Source organism: Hemicordylus capensis, chromosome 1 (assembly GCF_027244095.1).
Source record: "Hemicordylus capensis ecotype Gifberg chromosome 1, rHemCap1.1.pri, whole genome shotgun sequence".
Classification (NCBI taxonomy): domain Eukaryota; kingdom Metazoa; phylum Chordata; class Lepidosauria; order Squamata; family Cordylidae; genus Hemicordylus; species Hemicordylus capensis.
Window position 1 is genome coordinate 450,452,694 of NC_069657.1, and position 18,064 is coordinate 450,470,757.

Genomic DNA, 18,064 nt, shown 5'->3' on the forward strand with positions numbered 1-18,064 from the left:
CCCCAAGATCTCTCTCTTGGTCAGTCACCGACAGCTCAGATCCCATCAGTGTATATGTAAGGTTGGTGGTTTTTTGCCCCAATGTGCATCACTTTCCATTTGCTTACATTGAACTGCATCTGCCATTTTGTTGCCCAGTCCCCCAGTTTGGAGAGATCTTTTTGGAGCTCCTCTCAATCCGTTGTGGATTTCACTACCCTAAATAGTTTAGTGTCATCTGCAGATTTGGTCACCCCAACTTCTACATCGTTTATTAACAAGTTAAAGAGGACTGCTCCCAGTACTGATTCCTGGGGGACCCCACTTCCTACCTTCCTGCATAGTGAAAACTCTCCATTTATTCCTACTCTCTGTTTCCTGTCCTTCACCCAGTTACCGATCCACACATGAACCTGTCCCCTTATTCCATGACTGCTAAGTTGACTCAAGAGCCTTTGGAGGAGAAAAGGTGTGTACAAGGAACCAGCTGGCCCGATTCGGTTCAAGTCCGAACTGGATTCGAACCTGACCAGACCAGACCAGTTTGGTCCGGTACCCCTCGAACCCGTCCCCCTGGTTCGGTTCAGTCCAGGGTGGTTCCTGAATATCCATCCCCCCATTTTTAACCCTTTCTTCCCTCTGGGGGAGTTCCTTGGGGCGGCAGGGGTGTGTGTGTGCTGTGGAGGTTCGTCCTCCCCCCAGCATTCGAAATGCCCCCCCCCCCTGGCCTTTTCACCTTGGTAAAATAGCACAGCGGCCAAAATGGTGACTGCCACATATGCACAAATGGCCTCTGTGAAGCCTGGCATGAATCATACCATGAAAATGCAATTTGGCCCAGTTCTTCCTGCTCCAAGGCACAAGATCTGATCACAGTAACTAGCTTGGATAGTATTGACAGACAATTAGACAAATTCATTGAGAGGAACATGCCTACAGACACCTATAAGCTAAGATGGTGACAGAGAACCTCCATGTTCAAAGGCAGTATAGCTCTGAACACAAGTTGATAAGGAAAGACTGAGTCACCTGGCTGGCCACAGTGGGAAGGAGGAGGATGCTGGCCTAGAGGGACATTTGGTCTGATCCAGCCCGGCTATTGGGATGCTCGTTTTTTTTGTGACGCAAGACTATATGGCCAGGCTCCTGTAACAAACTTTCCTAAATTCAACTGAATCCTTCACTCTTTGAATGTTTGAATTGAGACTACTTACAGTTGATCTTTGGCAAGACCTTTCAGATTCGACACATTTGCTTGAGCATTCTCCCACTCCCCTGCAGATCATTTCAGCTCAAGCAGAGACTCCATTGCGTTTTTGTTGGTTTTAACCAAGGGCCACGACCATATTCCCATGAAGAGGGAAGGGGCTTCAGGACACTGGTCTCTCTGTGGACGACTGTGGCCCAGGAGTGCTGGTTTCCCACCCTCTAAGACTCGGGAGCTGGGCAGTCCTCATAGTGGGAGGTCACGATGGCTTCATGCAAGGGTTTGTGGGGGGAAAGCTGCCATCTGCCTCCCCAGGTTGCTGTGGGACAAGAAGCTTCCTCTTTTTCATCCTTCGTAGGGAGCTGCATCAGAATCGCTCGCTGCTGAGGTTTGTGTTTATTGTGTTGTGTGTGTGTGTGTGTGTGTGTGTCTGTGTCTGTGTCTGTGTCTGTGTGCGAATGGCAAGCTAAGGAGCAAGGCTCCCCTCTGTGGGGATGCTGGCTTAGCTGGACCTTGGAGCCCTGCGGTGGCTGCATTCAGAAGTCTGTGCACACCTGCCTGGGTTTTTGTGTCCATTGTCCCTGCAGGCTAACTTGATTCCATCATAAACAGCAACCAGGGAGGCAGATCAGGATCACAGCATGTGAGGAGGAGGACCCCATGAAACGAATATCATCCCCACAAGATCTGTGGGCACCAAGGACAACTTCAGGGTTGTTGTTTTACAGCTCAGATGGAAAGGGTTAACTCCTCCCCCCACTTTCCTGATCCTAATATCCCCTGAGCTCTTCCCTCCCCGCTGCCTACACACACAAACACAAGGAAGATAAAAACATGCGTATAGCATAACATATAGTTTGCCGCTCTGGTTTCTCGCTTCCTTGAGATGCAGGAACTAAAGCAAAAGGCCAGGGTAGAAATAGCCAAGCATTGCTCTACTAAAGGTATATTTAAGCCTCTGTTTCCTTGCCTGTTTAAACCTCATGATGACACCAACAAATATAATTACTCAGTGTTTTCACTCAGGCAAGCAAAGGAACCAGGTGTGCATTTGATTCTTTTAAAGGCAATTGTGGATTTCTTCCCCTCCCAAGAGCCTCAGCTCTAAATGCAAATCAGATGCCTTCCTACTGGCTAGTCCTCTTTTCATCCCCCACACACCCACTGAGATGGGAGGAAGCTGACCAGCGCTGGAACTCTTGATTACAGAGGTGAGGGATGGCAGGCAGGAGCAGTCCGGGGAAGGATTTTGTCACCAATAACACTCGAGTAAAATGGTTTTTGTCTTCTTTCAGCTCAATCGCACTATCTCCAGCGCGATCACTTTTATTACCCCCCACCAATGTCCTTAAAGGTCTGCAGCTTCCATTTTCCCATTGGAGCCCACAGGTTGATGATTCCCTGCTTCATACACTCACTCAGAGACAAAACTTCCAGGTAGATTCTTCCCAATTTCACTTTGCTTACAGGTATCTTCTTTGACTTTCTCAGGCTGGACTGCCTTGCCTTTGTGGCCAGATTGAAGAGATCATCACTCTCCTCAGTCAATGGGTTTGTGAAGGTGTGAGGAGTGGCAGTTGGTGCTTCAATGTTTGGATTTTGCTTGAAGTTGAGTGATCTCAATAATGCTTGATGGTGAGTTTGTGTAGCAGGTAATATACCAGCAAACTGATCCGCTTCTCCAGCAGGCCTTGCTAATTTGGGTGAGATAAGGAAAAACTTGGTTCTAGCTTGAGGAATGAGCGTTATGCCGAGTGGCAGCTGGTGGTCACTGGGGCTGGGGGGGGTGGCCAGAGTAGGAAAGCATAGAATACACTCTGCCCATGCTCAGAGGCCCTCTTTCCACTCCATCACTCACATATTCTCCAGAATAGGATATAGAGTCTTCAGCTTATCTCTTCTGCCCACTTCACACACATTGCCACCTTAGTCTGATGCCAGGCTCACCATGGCATACAATCTGCCTGTGCTCTGAGACCTTCTTTCCTCCTGCTGAAAACAGATTTAGAATTCTTGAAGACGTTCTTCCCTTCATAGTTACACTTAAAATCTTCACAAGCTCTCCGACGGCAGTGTATCTGCCTTTTACAGAAGATAAAATTGAACACCTATTTAGCCTACATCCCAGTAGGCTTCTGAGATCTCCCGGATGTGTGTGTGTGTGTTTGTGCACACGTGTTCGTGTGTGTGTCCATCCCTGTCCCCCACCATCAACTTCACAACAACTAGATCAAAATGAACCAAATTGGGTACAGTTGTAGGGACTCCCAATTATGGAGAGGCCTCCCATCACCTTTATCACATTATAGAGCAGGAACACTGCTCTAAGCATGAAGGGTGGGGATGGGAGAGTGAGTGACATGCTGAGACAGGGTCGGCCGATCTGCTTGAAGCCCGGTAAACATATTCAGTGGGCAGTCTACTGAAATGCTGGTTGGGGCTCAGGTCTCACAGCCTGCTGAAGGTATGTGTGTGGGTGATGTGGGACATGGGAGAAGGCCTTGCCTGGTGTCGCACCGAACATATGAAACTCAATCCCAGGGAAGATATGCTTCTTCTTCTTCTTCTTCTTCTTCTTCTTCTTCTTCTTCTTCTTCTTCTTCTTCCACTTTATGCTGCAATAATGTTTTTATCTGCGATTTTTACTGTGTTTTGTTTTTAATGAGACCTGTTTTTGCTTTTACTAATCTCTTATTACTTGTTTCTTTTGCTACATAATACACTTGTAGAACCTTTTCCTTCAAAGCAGTGGCTAACTTGACCTATTCATCATTTCTGTGGGACTTCTGCTGACTAATTCACTCAGGAGGTCAGCCAATGATGTGGGCAAAATCAGGAGCAACACAACGCTGGCATTGCCCCACTGCAGTTGGAAACAACTCGAACCTTCCAGCTAGCCCACAAGTTACCTGGGTTCAATGGAGCTCTTTCCTCCAAGTCCAGAAAAGGCTGGTGCTGGGGGACCACTTCCAAGAATTCTCCCTGGTTGTCCTCCCCATCATCAGCCTGCACACAGAGGAATGCAGCTACAAAGAGAAGAGAGAGGGGAAAGACCTGTCAGCATCACTCGAAAAAGTCACAAAGATGAATGGCAATAATGATGCTTGGAAGGGGAAAGTTCCATTCCTATATAAAGAGGACAGCTTACTGGAAGGAAGCCAAGACTCAGAGGATAGCCAATTAAGAAGGAGGCCAAGACTGCCTTTCTAAGTGCCATGTTCCATTGCCTTGGAATTTCTAGCCCTCCCATATGCACTAGGTGGACGACTGATAATAAATCTAGCTAAGCACCTATTCTTAGGGACCAAGTTCTCTGGGATGTTGCCCCTTATCTCAAGCTACTTTCATCAGAATTGTAGCCCCTCTATAACAACTCTGTATCAATGCTGTTACCACCCTTGCTCTCCATCTGCTGGTGTGTCGATCCACTCACTGGACACATGGAACATTCTGGCCCTGATGTTTAGCAGGAGGGCCCTGGGCCCTGGGGAGAAAGAACAGACCCGGCATTCTTGGAACTACTCCGTCTGCATTGGTGAGACCTTCCAAATATTTCTGGATGTCATCCTGTGTTTTGGTTTCTGAGTCATTGGCACTTCAGCTCCAAAGCGCACTCCATGCGTGCTCTTCAAATGACTGCAACAACTAAACTCTACACTCTACTCTGTAACTGGAGTTCGTACCTTCCCGTTGACGCTTTTCTAAATAATTACAGACCCCAACAAATGGCACCTGGAAAGGAGCACTTGGATCCAATGGTCTCCCGCAGAATGCATGCTTTCCTTCAGCCAGAGAGCAAACAATTTTGTGGGCTACCCCCAGACTTTTCAAGCCTTTCAACTTCACCATGGTCAAAGGTTAAATAGTTAATAGTGGAGATTGATCCACTCAAATAAAATGTTGTATCCACCTCCCTTCAAGGAACTTAGAACAGGCTGTGTTCAATTAAACCTCCCCCCACCCAAGTCCTGCTTTGCTGCTTCATTGTGGCGGGGAAGGGAGTGTTCCTGGGAGGAATGAATGAAGTAGCCTGGGAAGTATACTCCCAGTAGGATCACCCCAAGGGCATAGGTCATCCCAGCTACCCAGCTAAAGGAAGCAGGCACCAATATTGGTCAGCAGCGATATAGGAAGGTGCTGGAGGTGGATGATCACTTCAGTCACAATGACAAAGTCATCTTTTCATACTGTACAGGCGTAGGCAATGTTAAACCACTCCTGTATTTTACCAAGAAAACCACATGGATAGATGATGGGCCCCTCAGGTCAGATGGTACTCAATATCCTACTGAGGAAGAACCGTGGATCTCTCCGAGTTCCAATGGTATTTATGACCATTTAGATTAAAGCCTTTTGGATGTCTAGCAGCTAATGTTGCCATGTGGGAAAAGAAAATCCGAAGCGGAAAAGACAGAATTACAATGGGAAGGTGGAACGTAAGAAGCATGAATATGGGAAAGCCTGACAAAGTGAAAGATGAAATGAATCGACCACAGATTGACATCTTGGGCATCAGTGAATTAAAATGGACTGGAATAGGACACTTTCAGTCAGAAAACCATACCGTTTACTACTCAGGAAACGGGGGGGAAAGAAGGAATGGTGTTGCTTTTATTTGAAGTTCTGAACCTCATTGATGGGGAACCAGAGGAACTATGGAATGAAATCAAAGAAGTTGTTAAGGATGGTTGTGAAAAAAGACTGCCAAAGACCAAGAAACAAAAGAAAGCAAAATGGATGTTAGAACAGACGGTGGAAATTTCCAAGAGGAGAGAAGCCCAAGATATAGACATCAGCAAGAAACTTCATAGGGAAATTCAGAGAGCTGTTAGAAGAGACATGGAGCAGTACTACAACCACATCCGTGAAGACCTTGAGGATGGAAATAGATATGGAAAAACAAGGCAACTTTCCCAAAAGATCTATGAACTCAAAAGGAGGTTCCAACCTGAAATTGGTATGTTAAGGGATGCCAAAGGACAAATAGTAACAGATTCAGAGAGGATCAAACAGAGGTGGAAGGAGTATATTGAAAATCTGTACAGCAGGGATATCAACATCCAAGATACTCTAGAAGAGTATTCTAGAGTTCTTCTACTAGCAAGAACCTCTATTACAGGAAGATGAAGTTAAATCAGCAGCACTCTGTCATTACCAAGTCAGAAGGCTACACAAATTGATGGAATAGCCACAGAAATATGGCAGGAAATAAAAGAAGAATCAGTCAAGTCTCTAACCAAACTATGCCAGCAAATTTGGAGAATGACACAGTGGGCAACAGATTGGAAGAGGTCAGTCTACATACTCATACCGAAGAAAGGAGACCTAACAGATTTCACAAACCATCGCACAATGTCCTTAATTTCACATGCTAGCTAAATAATGCCCAGGATCATCCAATGCAGATTAGAGCTCTATGTGGAAATGGGAGTACCAGATTCCCTGAGTTATGAATAACTGGTTTCAGAAAAGGAAAGAAAACAAGAGACATTATTGCTGATGCACACTGTATAATTGAGAAAGTCAAAGTATGCCAAAAAGAAGTCGAGGCACAGATGACCAGGCTCCAACTATCATACTTTGGACACATTATGCAAAGATCCAGCTCCCGAGAGAAGTCCATAATGTAGGGGGAAGTTGAAGGAAAGAGGAGTAGACGATCAGCAGCAAGGTGGATGGACTAGATTACGACAACAATCAATGCAACACTGAGAGACCTTAAAGGCCAAGTTGAAGAATGATCATGCTGGAAAGAATCTATCTATGTGGTGGCTAAGAAGTGACACTGACTTGACTGCACTTAATCAAACAATCAATCAATCAATCAAACAATCAATCAAACTTTCCCAAGGTAGCACCTTTTGATAGTTAGCCCTGGAGAGAAGCGGGATGTGTTTGAAAGCAGCTGGACCTGTGCGAGGCCAATCTATAAGAAGTTAGACAGATTGGAGAAGTCCAGTGAGCCCAAGCACTGCTTTTATAGATGTCATGAATAGATTTGCATACCTGTCTTGCTGTCCCTCTCCAGGGGATTCCCTCCTTACAGCTGAAGCCGGGGTGGCTTTAATACATTTTCTTGTGTTCAACAGGGCTTACTCCCAGGTGAGTGTGGGAAGGATGGCAGGCTCAGTCAGTGGGACTATATTTCTAAAAAGGGAAAAACAAAAACTTACCTGGATCAAGTAAGAGCACCAAGCAGGCAATGAAGAGCAGATAAGAATGCTTCATAGCAGTGGTAATTTGGCAGTGGATCTTAGAACACGTTTGATCAAAGAGGAGAAGAGATGGCAAGGGTGACCGGAGGAAGGATTTATGGGCCTTTTATACCATATCTGGAACTGGAATATGATGTGCTCTTGCAGCCTTGGCAATTGTATGCTAAATTTCAACATAGGTGTTTGGGTTTTTTTAAAAGTATGCAACATCCAGTGCTTTTTTGGGAGGGGTTGTTGTTCTGTACTTGGGACACCTCAGCACAAAAAGGTTCAGTGGAGACTTGGGCATATTTGCTCTTTCACAAAATAAGGAGATGGTGGCAAGAGAAATAACATATCGACCCATCTGTGCATTTTGGAAATCAGTTCTTATTGCACCGAAGGCCATGTTGTTTTTTAAACTGGGTGAACGATTGCTTCATATGGTGGTTTCATCAAGGAGACGTTGAGGTATATATGGTTTTAATCATTTCTCTGCATCAGCTGTTGGAGTGTACTGATGACCAGAAGTGGGACTTTAATTGTTGCCCTCTCTATCCACCTTCTCCAATCCATACCTAAAGCCTAATGGCTCTTTGGCAAAAATAACAACATCCTCCGCCCCTCCCCCCACCTGCAATTTGCATATAGGTGGTTTGGGAATCTGCAGCCAAGGCCACACTTTGCAACTCTTCTGGACTTGTTCAGATGCTGGAATTCTAGCATTTGTCTTTTGATCTGACCATCAATCAACTGGTGTCCAAGCACAATCAAAACAAACACCCTCTTCCTTTGGGCAATTTCTTATTCCAGTTTGAGAAGCTCCCTATCCAAGCTATGAAACTGCTAAGTGCACCAATATCATTGCATGTGCTACACTGGAGTGCAGGAAAAAAGCAACTGATTTCAATGCACTGGCACAATGAGCCATCAAAAATAGTATTGCCTTCTGCCCACTGAAACACCCAACACCAAGTGCAGCACACTGGCCAGCCTTGGCAACACTGGCAGAGAGGCACTGTTGGACTCCACAGCTGGAGAGAGTTGTACATAAAATGGATGTGGATACGTGGTGCAACAGGTCAAGCAGAAAGGGAGAGTTCAATCTCTTGAACTTTATTGGAGTACAGAAACCTTCCGGGGTGGAAAGGGGCTGCCCCTCGGACCTGTATCCGTCCGGGTTTCTTCATTAGGCTTCAAATCCTTGCCTCTGACTTGGGCCCTTAGGGTTGATCAACACATTCCTTTATAGGCAACTTCTGTTGCCTGTTGCTTCCCAGGGATTTTCTCTGAGTTCCTCTGCTTGTTCCCCAGTTTCACCCTCTCCATTTCCTTTGTTTAGTGAGTTGGTGGATCCCCTCAGGCTTCATGCTCTCTCACACTGCAGCTGGAACCGAGGGTCATCCTAATTTCATTTCTCAGCCTTTTCTTCACCAATCTCCTCTACCACTCAGCTTCCCCACTCAAGTGTCGGGGAAGGGTGGCTGTGGCTTCTACCCCACCCGCCACAGGGGAGGGCACTTTATCAGACCTTCCTCATCATCCTTGTAATAGTTGGTGTGGACTTTCCAGTCATTATGGGTCCAACTTGGGACCGTAGATTCTTCTCTATCAAATCCCTATATGACTCTCCCATGTGTGTTGGTCTCAGATTGGCATGGGGGCCCCAAGACTTGGTCAGAAGCATACAGAAGTACTTGCCTCCTTTTGCTTCGCCTTTGCTCTATCTTGCTTTTCTGTCCTTGCTGGTAGGAAAGGAGCAATGTCACCCATATTTATCGGAAATGACGCTTGCTACCATTTTGGCCAGGCCTGGCTCTTATGTGCAATTTGTGTCTGGTAATAGCTTGATAAGAGCCCCTGGTGGTGCAGTGGTAAAACTGCTGCCCTGTAACCAGAAGGTTACAAGTTTGATCCTGACCAGGGGCTCAAGGTTGACTCAGCCTTCCATCCTTCCGAGGTCGGTAAAATGAGTACCCAGAATGTTTGGGGGCAATATGCTAAATCATTGTAAACCGCTTAGAGAGCTTCCAGCTATAGAGCGGTATATAAATGTAAGTGCTATTGCTATTGCTATAATCAGGTAATTTATTCAGGACAGGAAAAGGTCTAAATGTTCTTATGTACCCCAAACGGAAATGCAGTCCCCTCTTGTCATCTCCGGAATCTGCAACAATCATGGGGAGACATTAAGCTTTTGAAAGAAGGGTCTGAGCAATCAGATCCTCGGATGTTTGCCTATCTTTAAGGGGAAGTTTGCAATTAGCACCTGGCTGTATCTCTTTCTGCAGAAGATTCTAAATTTCCAACCTTCTTGTACAGCAGGGAAGTAAATTGTCGAGGGAGCAAGAGGTTGCGCGTTTGAATCCCTGCTGGTATGTTTCTCAGACTATGGGGAACAGCCATATCAGGCAGCAGCAATATAGGAAGATGCTGAAAGGCATCATGTCATACTGCACGAGAGATGGCAATGGTGAACCGCTCCTATATTGTACCAAGGAAAACCACATGTCTCTGTAGTCACCAGGAGTTGATGGCATAATATCTTCCCTGTAAAGGAAACAGTCAGCTTTTGTTTATTGAGCCTCTGGACAGGCAGAAAGGTACTTTGCATGTGCATTTTAACCATTTTGGCTTGTTTGCCTGTAAACTGTCCTGATTTCTATATCTACTTACATAAACTAGATTTGGATTGTTTTAGACTTGATCGGGGCTGGAAACATGTTCCATTCTGTCTCCCAACATGCCTGCTCTTCAAAGAGGTTGTAAGGCATTTTGCTATGAACAGGGAGGAATTTCACTTAGTTTTGTCTCAGAGGAGAGAGACTGGTGGCAGCTCTACCAAGGAATGTTAATGATCTTGGGGAGGGGCAGGTCATGCAATCCTCTCCCGATTTGCCACCATCTCTTTTGAGTCTCCTCCTGTACAGAAATACCCCATGGGAACTGGTGGATTGGTCTCTGCTGTTTTCTTCTCCAAAACAACACTTCAGTATGAGCCTCTTTTACTCGGATCCTTGTTGCATTCAGAGAGGGGCCAAGTCCTCAGTTCTTGCCTGTGAACTTCCCAGAGGCATCTGGTGGTGGGCCACTTTGGGAAACAGGAGGTTGGACTAGATAGGCCTTTGGCCTGATCCTGCAGGGTTCTTGTTATGTTCTTATTCATAGTTCATCTTTTCTGATGGAAATGCGAGATGATAAAGGATTCTTGAGCAACTAGGAGCAAACAGTGCCTGAAGGATTGAATCTGAATAAGAAGGGAGAAGACAGCACAAACTGCTTCCAAAGCAATTTGTTTCTGGATTAATTACAGCAAGTGACTGGAAGTGCCAGTAGAACAACTCCACAGAAGAAGCAGCCAAGTCACATGGCTGATGAAATCTGGAATTGAGAAAGCCCCTTCCAGGATGATCTGAGGTGGTGTCCATCTAATTGGCTGGATCTGAGTATCCATTTGCAGATTCCAAACCATCACATGGCTTACTGAAAATGCCCTTGTTCACCTGAGCCAGGCACTCTTGCATCACCACCTTGGGTATTACAGGGCTGAAGAAGCATGAAGATTTTGCAGGTAGGCTAGGTGAGTGTGTCGTGGCAGGCATTAGAACATGTACCCACCTAGTCTTTCCACTCAGCATTTTCCAGGCATTGTTCTCACGTACCCACTTATCCTGGCGGCAATCACCCATACCTGCGGTTTGCTTAACCTCGGCTAAACACTGAATTCAAGAATGGGATTTGGTGTGGAGGCAGCGCTAGGTGTGACCGCACTCCCGGTGCTTCACGCATGAAGGTTAATCCAAGCTGGGCTCTTAGCCTTAATTAGCCTATATATTAGTGATGTGCGGTTCATCCCGGATCCGGACCGGTTCGTCCCGAACCGGTCTGGATCTGGCGGTTCGATCCCGGACCGAATCGGGCCCTTCTGGGACCGATCCGGACTGAATCCGAGCCAGTTCGGTACCAAACCGGTTCGGGTTTCCGGAACTGGTCCGGGAGTGAAATTGAGTCTCTGGAGTGTCTCTCTTAGTCTCTTTAAAGTTTCAAGTGTGTTCTCCATTTTGTGTCTCCTTCCCGAAACTTTTGCTCCTCCTTGCATCCATTTTGTGATGCTATTTCCAGGCATTGTATTGGCTGCGCTATTGATCCTTGATTGGCCAGAATGAGTCCTTTGGTCTGGTAGGCTGCTTGGCTGTTGCACTGTTGAGAGCTGGCACCCTGTTGGCCGTGGGGGGAGTGCAAAGGTGGGGGCTCCCAAAGGAGGGAATTTCAAACCTATATAAACCCAAGCCTCTTCTCTGGAAACTTCTCTTGGCTGCAGTTGTGGGATCATCTCTGAGACCTTGCTTGCTCTTTTGCTGCTGGTGTCTGCTGTGAGTCCCTGACTGTGTGTCACATTAGTGTGTGTCTGTCTCTCTGCTCTCTCTGTGTGTTGTTGTGTGCCACCTTGTCCATCTGCCCTCTGTCTGTCTCTGTCCAAACCTCTTTAATACTTTCCCCTCAACTTTTTCCAACTTTTCCTGTTGTGTTTTCTGTTCTCTTCACCCTTTCTCTCTCAACCCTTCTCCCAAAGTTTTGGCTTGCCCTCCTCCCCCCACCCCCACCCCATCTTCTGCATTGCTTTCCTGTTTTAGTGCCTTGCCTGACTTTTGTTCCACTTTTTGATTTTCATTCAGTTATTGCTTCTGTGTAAATTTATATATTTGCTGATTTTGGTTTTTAATTAATAACTTCTGCTATTGTTATTGCTGGCTGCCTGTCTGAGTTGTGTTTCTGAGGATTTAGTTTATATTATTGCTGTAATTGGATTCCTTGTGTTCTGATTTTGATTGTTAATTTGTTCCCCTCTGGCCCTGCTCCTAGCTTCCCCCCCTCCCACCCAGATAAGATTGTTTCCCTCCTGTGCTGCTGCCCAGTGAGTCTTGCATTCTTTGGATTTCTTTGTGGAATTAGGTTCTGGTTTTGGTTTTGCTCGCTGTGTGTGTCCCACCCACTCCCCCAGTCCCTCCCCCTGGTAGTTGTTACCCCCCCCCCCCCGCCCCGAGACTTTCTGGCTGCCCTTTGGTTTCCTTTTTTTTTTACTTTGTGGATAGATTGTTTTGATTCAAATTTGATTGTTCCCCTGTGTGGTCCTGCTCCTAGCTTCCCCCCTCCCTCATCTCCAGAAAGCCACTCCCGCCACTGCCACCTCCTCCTCCACTCCTGCCCTGCCTGCCCCCTTCCACTCAGACTGAGTGTTGTTCCCCATCCTCCCTGGTGCTGCTGCTGCCTGTTGAGTCCTGTCTTAGTTACTTTGGATTTTTTGGTGAAATAAATTAGCTTCTTTTGGTTCTGGTTTTGGTGTGTGTGTGTGTGTGTGTGTGTGTGTGTGTGTGTGTGTGTCCCATTCCTCCCTGCTGGTTGTTGTTGGTTCCCCCCCCCCCAGACTTTCTGCCCATTGGTCCCAGGTTTTCTTTTTTGGACTTTTTTTTCATATTGTTGGGTTTGCTTTGATTGATTTTGTTCCCCTCTCTGTGTGGCCCTCTACTCCCAGCTTCCCCCCTCCCTCCCCTCCAGAAACCCACTCCCCCCACTGCCACCTCCTCCTCCACTCCTGCCCTGCCTGCCCCCTCCCACCCAGATTCATCCCCCTTGACGCATACTAATCCCCCCAAAACACACCCTGACCTCTGGTCTCTCCCCCTCTTGCACCCCGACTCCCTGCTACATACCCCAGACCCCCTGAAACACACTCCACCTCCCAAACACCCTCTGGTCTCTCCCCCTCTTGCCCCCCTGACTCCCTGCTACATACCCCAGACCCACTGAAACACACTCCACCCCCCAAACACCCTCTATTGGTCTCTCCCCCTCTTGCCCCCCTGACTCCCTGCTACATACCCCAGACCCCCTGAAACACACTCCACCTCCCAAACACCCTCTGGTCTCTCCCCCTCTTGCCCCCCTGACTCCCTGCTACATACCCCAGACCCCCTGAAACACACTCCACCTCCCAAACACCCTCTGTTGGTCTCTCCCCCTCTTGCCCCCCTGACTCCCGGCTACATACCCCAGACCCCTGAAACACACTCCACCTCCCAAACACCCTCTGGTCTCTCCCCCTCTTGCCCCCCTGACTCCCTGCTACATACCCCAGACCCCTGAAACACACTCCACCTCCCAAACACCCTCTGTTGGTCTCTCCCCCTCTTGGGACCGTCACTGCTGCTGCTGCTGTCCTCCTCCCACACCCAAATCCCCCTCCCTGCTGCTACATTACAGCTCCTCCTCTCTTCTTCCTCTCTCTCTCTCTTCTCTCTCCACATCCCTTCACTTCTTCTTCCTCCCACAGCTGCAGCCACACAGTATCCTACCTCCGACCTCACCTGGAGGTCCCCGCCATCGGTTTTTTTTCTTTTGAAAGTTGTTTTATTTCATTTGTCTCTGCTTGGGGGTGAGTTGAGCAACAACACATAAATAGTGTTGTCTCCTCATGTCTGCCCCTCCATCGTTGACCTACCCCGGCTGCCTGTGCCTCGTGCGGCCGCCCTGTTGTGTCCCAGCCCAGGGGTGGCTGGCTGGCGGTGGCGTATCCGTGACCAGCAGTGAGCGGCAGGAGAAGGACCGGAAGAAGAGGGGTTAGTGCATGTGCAATTGTGCACCTTTTGTTGCCCCCTTTCTCTCCCTAGCTGGCGGTTTTAAATAGGGACACCCCTATCTTGAAATGCATTTGGGTGTGGGGAGGAGGGAGAGGAGATGTACGGTTGTAACTTGTGTCTTCATGCCTAATAAAGAAATTGCTGCTGTGTGTTGCGTTGCATTGCATGTGTCTTGCAGGTGGTTTTTGAACAGGTGCCTTCTTCCAGAGTGTTTCCTTGCCTCTGGGGCAGTCTGAGTGGGGTCAGGGGATCGGATGCTGCCACTACATGCTGGGCCAATACACACATATGATGATGATCATGATGTTCAATCCATGAAGCTGCCATCAAGTGTTTGCTGCTGCTTGCTTGCCATGGCATTGGGCGGGCAGAGTCACAGAGTGGGTGGGTTCAACCTCTGTGTAGGTGCAACTGGGTTCTGGTTTTGGTTGTGTGCAATTTAGAGTCACTAAATAGGCTGCATTGAGTTTGATCCTCCCCCCAAAGGAGCATTACTTGAGAACCACCCCCCAGAACCCACACTTTGTGTTCCAGTTCACTAAATAAGGGTTTCCTCTTTGATCTGCAGGTTCCCAAGCGTTGACTGCATCCCTCCCCCACCCCCGGTAGGTGCTGTGCCCTCCCCCATCCACTTTCCCCCTCCAAAAAAGTTAAAAACTTGCCACCCACACCACAACTACTCCACCCAACTGCCCGTGCCACCCACACCAGGGGTCCACCCTTTAACCCCCAATTTTTTTAAAAAAAACCCTCCCAGACCCATCTCCCCAATTGGCTTGGTTGACTCCCAAATTCTAAAAGGACACCCTCCCCCTCACTTCAATTGGCTTCCCCCCCCATATCCAAAAGTCTTCCATTCTCCCCAATTGGCTTCCTTTTTTAAAAACAAACTCCCCCCCCCCGCCGTCTCCAAATCAGCTGACCTTTTTTTGGCCCCTAAGCCCCTCCAAATTATTTTTTTGACCCTGTCTGGCCTTCCTCCTAAAGTCTCCCTCCTTCTGACCTAGCAGCATGTCTGAGCACCGTGTGGCGGGCAGGGCTCGCTCAAGGCTGGCAGGCAGAGGTGGGAGAGGCCAGGTGCGGGGTGTGCCTGTGGCACGGGGAGGGAGAGGACGCGGGGAGCCTGAGGACACCCCGGTTCTCCCCATTGGAGAATTCTTCGCTCCGGCCCCATCTTTGGTGCGCAGGACTCAGTTCCCCCCGCCTGCTGCCGCCAAGCGCGGCAGAGGTAGAGGCACCGTTAGGGCTGTGGCTGGTCCCTCCTCGCCGGCAGCACCAGGTGCTGCTGAGGTACTGCCAGTTGTTGTGGTGGAGGAGACTGTGGAGTTGGAAGAGCAGGTAGAGGGCGGTGAGGACCGTGCAGCTGGCAGCGATGCAGCCAGGTTCTCCCTCCCTCTGGGGCCCCTTCCCCCTATCCTTTCGCCGCTCAGTGGGCCACCCCCTCGTGAAGCCCGACACTCTGGTTGGGAGCGGTCTGGCGAGGTGGTGGAGGAGAGGCCTGCCTCTCCGATGCCAGTTGAGCCGGGCCCTTCCTCCACTGTGGAGGGCGGAAGGGGAGGGCTGGGTGGCAGCAGTGGGCAGGCAGCAGCGGCCGCCGCCCCCAGGACTGCAGCCACCCCGCAAGAAACGGCCGAGGATGGTGCCCAGGGCGCAGGGGGCCAAGGGCAGGGGTGTATGGGTGCATTTTGAGGTCCCTCAAGATGCCCCATTCCACGCCCGCTGTGTCCACTGAAGGATGCTTGTCAGCCGTGGAAGGGACGCTGCGCACCTGGGTACGACGCCTATGTGGAGACACATAGAGCGTCACCACCCAGGTCTCAGGGGACAGGCTGGCAGCGCTAGTGCGCCTTGTGCATCTGTCACTAGGGCGGGCAGCGGCAGTGTGCCAGCCAGCAGGCAGGGTACACTGCCAGTCCAGCGGTGGACGCAGTCCTCGGGCAGCCAGCGTATTGTTCGCATGGACCATCATCACCTCACCCGCCTCATAGGGGAGATGATTTCCACCGATGACCAGCCGTTTCAGGTGGTCGAGAACAACGGCTTCCGCCAGATTCTCCAATACCTGGCTCCTGAATACGTCATCCCCTCAAGGACCACGTTCAGCCGGAACGTGGTCCCCTCCCTGTACCGCCGGTGCAGGGAGCTCGTGTTGGCCGAGCTGCGTGCAGCTCAGGCCGGGACAAGCGTGCATTTCACGACTGACCTCTGGACCAGTGTCAGTGGGATGCACGCTTCTTTCCAGGCCCTCACTGCCCACTGGTGGGGACTGGAGAGTGAGGGGACCTCCGCGGGCGATGCTTCCGGGTCCGGCGCGGCTCCCGCTGCACTACGGCACTGGTGGGCCGTCCTGCATGTGGAGACGATGGACACGAGGCACACCGTGGAGGAGTTGGCGGCCGTACTCGACCACCAGATAGACGAGTGGATTGGCGGGTGTCCTCACCTCTCCCGCAGCTTCATTGTCACCGACAATGGAGCCAACGTTACCGCCGCTGTCGAGACAGTCATGGGCTGTGTGAACATACGGTGTATGGCACACACGCTCCATCTGACAGTCAGGGACGCCCTTGGCCTTAAGGAGCTGAAGGCGTCCCAGGAGAAGGGGGCCCGCCCCATCCCAGCTGCTGTTGCTGCCATGGCCACGCTTGTGGATAAGTCTCGCAAGCTGGCCGCCCACTTCCACCGCAGCGAGAAGTCCAGGAGACTGCTTCGCCAGAAGCAGGATGACCTTGGCCTTCCTCGCCATCTCATCCCTACGGATGTGGAGACGCGGTGGAACTCCACCTTCCTCCTGTTCCAGCGCCTGTTGGAGCAGGAGAGAGCCCTTGTCGCCCTGGCGAGGGACGAGTCCTTGGATGTCTGCGACTTCTCGAACGCAGAGTGGAAGCAGATGTCCGAGGCGGTGTCGGCACTCCAGCCCTTCCAGTTTTCCACGAAGGGCTTGTGTGGCGACACCACTCCCTTGAGCCAGGCGCTGCCCACAGCTGTTGGTCTCGAGAAGCTGATGGGTGGTCTCCATATCTCTCTGACCACACCAGAGGGTCATGCTCTGGCTGGGAGGCTGAGGTCTGGGGTTGACAGGCGGCTCGTTGATGTGCTGGGAGACAGGGAGGAGTATGTTCTTGCTTGTCTCTGTCACCCAGCCCTCAAGGGCAATGCCATGAGTGCCGACGAATTGCCCAGGTGGAGGGGCATCCTGGTAGAGAAGGTTAGGGAGGAGGAGGCCGCTAGGGCCCGCAGAGACCAGGGTGTTGGTAGTGGTGCAGGGGCGGCCCTCGCGGCCCAACCCGCACCCAGCAGCAGCATGGGTGGCCAGCCGGCGTCAGCTTCCCCTTCCCCTCCCTTTCCCAGTCCAGCAGCGCGGCATCCCAGGCGGCGCCATCGCAGCAGCCACTTGCTACCGACTCGAGATCCACCCAGTGGTTTCAGCGTTTCTGCTATGGCGCCATGCCTGGTATGCAGGAGGCTTGACCTGCCAGGCCCCCCTCCAGTGCTGAGCCATGCGTTGTGCAGTACTTGGAGGAGCCTGTGGAGGGAGACGGTGTGGACTGCGCACAATTCTGGGTGAGCCGCCGCCAAGTCTGGCCGGACCTGGCGGTGGTGGCTGTGTGCCTCCTCTCCTGCCCCCCAACCAGTGTCCAGAGCGAGCGGGTGTTTTCACGTGCCGGGGACGTAGTGACACCCTCTCGCTCCCACTTGGACCCTGGTCTGGTGGAGCAGCTGGTCTTCCTTAAGATGAACCTCCCCCTGTTGGGCTACCCCAAGCTGGAGTTTGAGCCGGGCGAGTGATTACCGTGGGTTGCCCCATGGTTGGTCACCTGCCTGGCTCGACCTCTGTGCTTATCCCTCCCCTCCCCCTTCCACCTCTAGCTGAGCTGACGTGACAGATGCTGAGCCGTGCCAGCCAGTCGCAGCGTGTAGTGTGCCCACACAGAGATGCAGTGGTAGTAGTAGTTGTAGTGCTGCGACTGGCCAGATGTTTACAATGCCCACGCCCACCTAAAAAGAAACCCAATGCTGACCAGCACAGGCCCTTTATCTATCCA